This window comes from Neofelis nebulosa, chromosome 5 (assembly GCF_028018385.1).
Source record: "Neofelis nebulosa isolate mNeoNeb1 chromosome 5, mNeoNeb1.pri, whole genome shotgun sequence".
NCBI classification, from domain to species: domain Eukaryota; kingdom Metazoa; phylum Chordata; class Mammalia; order Carnivora; family Felidae; genus Neofelis; species Neofelis nebulosa.
Genome location: NC_080786.1, coordinates 109039160 through 109047063, shown reverse-complemented (window position 1 = coordinate 109047063; position 7904 = coordinate 109039160). Strand labels below are relative to the sequence as shown.

Here is a 7904-nt window from a genome sequence, read left to right as displayed (position 1 = left end):
GATAAAATATGTATAAAAATAAAATGATAGCTGCTATTACTTCTGTGAAACAGACCAATTGCATGATAAAACGGGTGAAAGCAATTTTTTGATAGTGTTATTCATATATAAAACAGTATACTGATTATAATTTTTAGTTTTCAATGGTAGTTCAACCCAATCTAAGATTCTTAGAGCATATATCATTAATAGCATGTGTATCTCTGAATTTGCAGCTGTAATTCTCATTTATATCATTGTAATGTTATGGAGACAATTATCACACTGAGAATAAAAACTTGACATCATGGCATGAGCAATGTATAATAAGAAAGCCAGTTACAACAACCGCTTATTCAAGAATATTTGAAAACCTGACTCAAAAAGCAGATAAGAAAATCTCGTAATTTCTTAAAGAGTTTAATGCTTAAAATAAGTTTGGTTCAAGTATACAATACTATATTAGCAATAGTCACCATGCTGCACATTAGATTCTCAGAACTTATTCCTCTTATAACTGAAAACTTGTGCCCTTTGATCTACATGATTTACCTGACAGTAAATCCTTTAAAAAAAAAAAATTAGCGAGGAACAACATATAAAAATATTTTAAAAATTATATTTGTCTGAAGTTAAAAATGAAAAGGAAAAGTAGGCCTAGTTCAATAGAATTGTAAAGGTAGTTAATGGTATATTTTTGCAAATGAGATTAGTTTGAAAACCTATTTTCTTCATTTCCTAAAACAGAATAAGGGAGAATTACATATCCTTAATTCTGTCAAGTATGCATTAAGTCAACTTGGAAAGAACCTTAGTGAAAATAACATTGCATCATAAGAGCCATATTTTTTTGCAGCTATATCGAGATATAATTAAGTAAAATATTAAGATACTTAAGGTGTAAAAGTCGCCCGGGAAGGAGGGGTGAGATGGCGGACGCTGAAGAGGGTACTTTGTGGCCCGCGGGAGCCTCTGCTGCCTCAATTAAATTCAGCTTTAGTCACACAACGGAGCAGAGACCGCTGGCGGATACAGATGACTCAGGTGCGGCTCTGGAGGAGAAGGATTTCTTAAAGACCCTGGAAGGGAGCAAGCTGCCGAGAATGAAACCCTCAGAAACCCCCAAGGAACTCGTCATCCTTTTGATCCAGAATGGCCATCGCAGGCAGCTACCGACCCAGGCTTCTGGGTCATCCACAAATACTGAGGCCTTGGTGGATACGGTGCTGTCCCAGGCTGTGAAGGAGCTCACTGAGAACTCCAAGAAGTCCCTGGAGGAGAGAGAAAAATCAGGTGTTGACCCCATGCTTGCTAACCCCATGATCCAGCAAGAATGCATCCCCAACCAGGAGGTGGCAGATAGCAAACCCTGGGCTTGAGACAGTGCTGGAGGAAGCTGACTAGGAGGCAGTCCCTGTAGAAGCCTATGGGCTGGCTGTGTTATGAGGTACGGGCTGGAAACCTGGCGAGGGCGTTGGCCGCACCTTCAGTCAAGTGTTGAAGCCCTGTGTTAACCCACCAAGGCCGAAGGGGTTTGGCCTGGGTGCGAACCTGACTGAAGTCGGGGCCCTGGCCCCCCACCGGCCTCCACCACCTGCGAAGCCCAGATGAGGAGCAAGAAAAGGATAAGGAAGACCAGCCTCAAGGACTGGTGCCCCGGGGAGGTGTGGTGGTTCTTTCTGGCCCTCACCGAGGCCTCTATGGAAAGGTAGAAGGCCTCGATCCTGACAGTGTTCGGGCCATGGTTCACCTGGCCATGGGGAGCCGAATGGTGACTGTTAGTGAATACTGGCTGCGCCTGTCTCCCTGCAGGAGGTTGACAAGAACTCCTTGGATCTCAGCCAGTTGCATAAAACCTCCTTTGTGGACAAGCTGCACGAGGCTGTATTGTGGCTGGTGTTACAACACCAAGATGACGATTGAAGATGTCCTCAGCCCAGATACCTGTGTGTGTCTAACAGATGAAGGCCTAGTCCTGGAAGGCTTGAGGGAAGACATGCTGGAGACCCTGGTCCCCAAAGTCCAAGGCAACCGGTGCTGGGGCCACAGGCTGGAAGAGTGGGACGCCTGCTGGACTGGGACAGAGAACGGAGCCGGGCTCTGGTGCAACTGTGGAGAGAGAATCAGCTGGTGGAGCTTCACTATGATGCTGTCTGCCAGTACCTCGGCCCCAGTAACTCAGATGAAGACTGACCCATGACCACCCCCATCCCCCACCCCCAGGCTACTGCCAGCTCTGTACAGTGTGAAAAGCCAGTCTTCACAAAGGTGGGGAGATCATTGTTCCGTCCTCCACTTGCAGGCAGCCCCAGGACCAGGACAGGGACAGGTCATGAAATTGGTAGACCAGAAGGGAGGCTTGAAAAAAACCTAATATTCTCCAGAAGCTAGGGTGTAATAAAAATCATTTCAAAACCTCAGTGAAATGACAAGATCATAAGTGTGTGCTGAGCTGGGTGGAAGAGGCAGCTGGGCTGACAGAGGTAGGAGCCATTCTAGGCTTCAGTCCCACCACCATGCATGGGCTGACACACAAGTTAAAGGATCTTCTCACAAGTTCATTCTTGGAATACAGAAGCTTCCAAGTGTGTTCCCTGAGCAGATGCTATGGAGTCTAGAATGCCACATCTCTGTACAACTTCCTGAGCAAGAATCCTAGTGGTGGCTCTGCTTTTACTCCTGGTCCAGGCCAACGTCCACAGTATATCTTAAGCCAGTGATAAGAGAGCCTACAGAAAGGGAGGCTTCCACTCACAAATGGGATGTGTTTGCACTACTTCCCAGAGGCGCCAGTTAATTTTGGGGCCCCCTGTTTTAGTCCTGAAACTTTGGCTTGAAGGTAACAAAGTTTTGTCCTGGGTAGAATGTCTCTGATTGCTCCAGGTAACTGGACTCTCAAAAAGATTGTCAGTCCTTAAACATTTTCCCATGTAATAATGGGTGGAGATACAAAAATTAACAAAAGGGAAGTGGGAACTTTAGGCACAACTGCTTCTAAATCATCCCCAATCAAATGCAAACTGGTGCTGCTGCTCTGGAAAACAGTATGGAGGTTCCTCAAAAAATTAAAAATGGAACTACCCTACAACCCAGCAATTGCTCTACTAGGTATTTTCCAAAGGATACAAAAATGATGATTTGAAGGGGCACATACACCCCAATGTTTATAGCAGCACTATCAACAATAGCTAAGTCATGGAAAGAGCCCAAGTGTCCATCGACTTTTGAATGGATAAAGCTGTGATATGCATGTATGTATATATACATATACATATATGCTGTATGTATTACATACATATATATATAATGGAATATTACTCAGCAATCAAAAAGAATTAATTCTTGGCATTTGCAACAATATGGATGCAACTAGAGTGTATTATGCTAAGCAAAATTAGAGTAAGACAGCTACCATAGGATTTCACTCGTATGTGGGATTTAAGTAACAGAACAGATGAATGTAGAGGAAGGGAAGGAAAAAGAAGACAGAGGCAAACCATAAGAGACTCTTAAATAAAGAGAACTGAGGATTGATGGAGGGCGGTGGGTAGGGGGATGAGCTAAATGGGTGATGGGCATTAAGGAGGCCATTTGTTGGGCTGAGAAATGGGTGTTCTATATGAGTGATGAATCACTAAATTCTCCTAAAACCAATACTATACTATATGTTAACTAACTTGATATTTTTTTAAAAAAAGATATAACTGTTATAAATATATACACCCAAAATGAGAGTACCTAAGTTATATAAAGAAAATATTGATGCATATGAAGGTAAAAATAGTTTTATTACACTATATGTTAACTAACTTGGGTTTAAATAAAATTAAAAATAATTTAAAAAAGATATTTAAGGTGTACAACATCAAGATTTGATGTACATATACATTGTGAAAGAATTCCCCCCTTTGAATTAACACATCTATTACCTCTCACATATTTGTCTTGAGTTTTTGTCTGTTTGTTTGGTGAGAATTTTTAAGTTCTACTCTCTTACTGAACTTCAATTACACAGGTAAGAGCCATAATTTTTTGAAATATTCTTTCAGATTTTTGATCTGGATTTATTTACCTTCATTGAAATTTCAGATCAAAATTTTTGTCTCTTATATGTGCTACTTTATAAGCTATGTAACAGGACTAATTCTTTAAAGATGAAGGCAATAGATAATAATATCTTCTAGAACAGTAATCCTGAGTCTGGCTTTTTATCACAATCTTTGGCAGAGCGTGGGAAATATTTATCAAATTATAAATCGTTGATACTTACAGTGGTGTTGTTTCCTTAGGCCTGTAAATTAATCAGAAATCTCTTTTATAAGGTAACTTCCCAAGTGTTGTAACAAATCTATACACAGGATCTGAGAACCACTTCTCTAGCATGACTTGAATTTTTCTGATTCAATAAGTCACCTACTAAATGAGGGCATCAGGTAGAGAGATTTTTCTGAATTTCTTACTAGAGGATTCATAACATTGGTAGAAAAACATTCTTTCCTATTATTAGGCTAACATTTGTCATTGGAAAATGCTGGTTAATTTTCATTTCATTTTCTCTCATCAAAACATTTCCTGGTTTATCTGCTTAATAAAAGATTAAAGGTTACTTTCATATTTAACTGGGTAGGAATGCTATTTTTATGTCATGTGTTGTTTATCTTTATATCCCCTTTAAATATCTCTATTCCACAAATAAATTCAAAAGGTTAAGTCATAATATCAAATATATTGAGCAATGATCTGTCACCTATGGGCAGCTAACCACTGAATGCTCACATAGCTTCATAATATGTCCTGTAATAAACCCATTGTTTTGTAGAGGGAAAATGTGGCTCAAAGAGATGATGTGATTTCCCCTGAGTCATGCTTATGGATACAACAGAAAAAGGCCTAGATAATGGGCTTTTCTAAATCAGGTTTGTATGACATGGGATTCTGAGAGGAGACAGACTCTAAGAATTGGAAAATGAGGTCAATATATGTGATACCGGTCAACTAGTGCAGGTGTCCTGGAGGTATGAATGCTAATGTGAGGGTAAACTGAAGTTTTTCTTAGTAATTGAAATAAATGTATGTTGAAACCAGTACTGTTGCCTCACATGTAGGTGGTGTACTTCTGGGGAGGATGAGACAGGAATCTTTTCTGGGACTAGAAAGAATGGAGAATGGGAACTAAAGAGGGTCAAGGAGCGGAGAATATGTTCTTTTTTGATCCTAAATATGGAGCCAGAGGGAGAATTTCCAGAACCCCAAATGATTCAGGGGGCCTGAGACCAGGAACAGTGAGTTTTTCTTCTCTGCTGATGATTAGGGAGAATGTATAGCAACATGATAAATATAAATATTACTAAACACATTTGTTATGATGATGTTTGTAATCCAAATGATTAAAATAGGAACATGTAAATCAAACATATATATAAAACATGGAGTTTACCATGAGAGTGTATTTCACAAAAGGAACCAGCTTCAGAACTGACCTGTATAATGGCAAAATTTGTTCTAAGGTACAGCATTAAAATCAGGCACTGCAGTATGTGTTTTTATACCATTTGAAATTTAAGCTAAATTAATAGTCACTTAATGACTAGGGAATATTAAAAAAAATCTAAGTGCAGATATTGAAATTCCTGATTTTAAAAATGTAAAATTTACATTAACAGCATGGTATCTCAAGAATGAATAGTAGTCTGGTGCAAAAACTTTGTTCCTCTCTATCATGGAAGATATTAGATCTGAGACCACTGACAACATTCAGGCCCTGTGGGCAATAACCTGGTATTATTCACATGAGAACTGTTTGGGATTCCTTCTACTTGCTGGGAACACACATTTTACCTCTTCTTTTAAAGGTAGACATACATATTTTTGTACAAACATTTTTCTGTTGCATATTCTAGAATGATATCTAAACATCATGATGACTTATATACAAAGAAATGATAAAAAAAAAAGTAGGAGTAAATGATCACATAAAAACATTATTTTCACCACCATCGGGCTAAAATTAATTTGGGGAGCTTTGTTGTATATCCACTATTATACTTATGTGGTCTTTGAGATTGATCAAGACATATTGGGTTATGTCCCTGTAGGTGTAAGGGAGATTCATTCATTTTTTTTTCCTCTCTGACAGTTGAGGAAAGCATAGTTTTAGGCCCTGTGGTCTCTTATATGTCACCATGTTGTGTCAATTCCTCAGATACATGTTCAGCCCTATTCCTCTCTTTCTCATGTGTTTTACCCACATTTCAAGGTCACAGATTTACTTAATCATTTGAAATGGTCTTCTGCAATGCTATTGTGCAGAATTCTAAGATGAGAAAACACTATTTCAACCCTCTAATTGTCTAAAAATAGGGCACTTTATCTTTAAGTTTGGACATTAATGAGCTGTCTACATTCCTGTGGCAAGCCTCCCTACCACAGCAATGGTGAAACCTTCTCATTTAAAGAAGATCAATAGCCATACACATTTTTCTTTTATGCAGTCCAGTTTACAACTCACTTTTAATATCATTTAAAAGTATATAAGCAAATCCTACGTGACATTTTTATTACCATTGTAATATCTCAAGTTTAATTTTTGACAGTAAATATAGTCAGGTACAAACTTAGAAACAAAAAAATGAAACCTGAATTTAAGTATTTTTTTGATTTACATGGTAGTTTGACTTTTGGAGGTGAATACCCTCTTTGTAAAAGACACCTGTGTGTGACAAATCTGAAGTAGTTTGATTTTTCAGATGACCTCTGGAGGTTATATTCTATTTGTTTCTAATATATTTTTGGAAGTCTACCATAGTTTTAAATTATATTTTCAAAAGGTTTCACATAGAGTTATCTTTAGGACATCAATGGATTTTATTTGACCCAGTCTACTAATTTATGTTTTTGAATACCCCCAAATTAACTGCAGAATCCAAAAAACCAAACCTGATTCTTTCACCTTTGAAGACATTTTTAGTCATTAATATAGATATTTAGAATCTATTAGATAAGGGAGAAAAACAGGCTAAAATCCAGGACTCTGACATCCCACAGACTTTGGGTTTCAATTTCTGCCCTGAATTTTAACAATTGGATAATCTGAGCAAGATAACTTATTCTTTTTCTATCTCAATTTACTTAATTGTAAAAGGGGTGAGTGAAAAATGCCTTTACTTCATAGAGTTATTATAGGAATAATTATAGTAGGACAGCAAAAGAACACAGTATTTAGACCATAATAATCACAGGAATATTTCCTATTATTAGCCTCTTCTCTAGTCCAGGAATGAATTTGGTGGAGATCAATGGAAGGTGAGGCTATACAGGGAAAACATACAGGATTAGTACTCTATAAAAATGAGCAGAAATCTAAACTCATGAGGGATAGCCAGAACTCACACCAGAGAACACTGCCATTATGTTGGCTATGTACAATAACAGTCCCCAAACTTTGCAGGTAAGCCAAAGCAGCTCTGGCTTTTTAGGTTGCTTTTCTGCATTTCCAAAATTAGTTGCCACAGAAACACGGTAGATACATGTTCACCTAAAAGTCACAAGGATATAAGGATAATGAATATAATTATTGATGTCACTAGAGCTGTCTCATTTGTAAATGTAGAACAATGGTACCTGTCTTTTTCTGTTTTTGTTCTTTTACCTCTTTAGTGTTACCAATGAAAGGATACAAAACTGAATGCCTTTAAGCAAAACACTGAAATGTAAATGTTATTTTGGAAAAGATGCAAGGCAAACACAGAAATGGTAGGAATTGTGGTATTGTATATGTGTATTTGAAAGAATTGACTTTTCAATGATCTCATATTCTAAAGAATTTTACTTTTCTTAGTTTTGTATCCAAGAAAACTACAGATTTCTGAAATAGTTGCGTTTTGAAATTCCTTTTGACCATTATGTGTGTTAGTAATCCAATCAGC

The 7904-nt window shown here is 37.9% G+C and overlaps 1 pseudogene; it reads left to right on the top strand.

Moving 5' to 3' along the window:
- The first annotated feature begins 893 nt into the window (after nt 1-893).
- On the top strand, nt 894-2175 carry LOC131511415 (G-patch domain and KOW motifs-containing protein-like; annotated as a pseudogene).
- The last annotated feature ends 5729 nt before the right edge of the window (nt 2176-7904 follow it).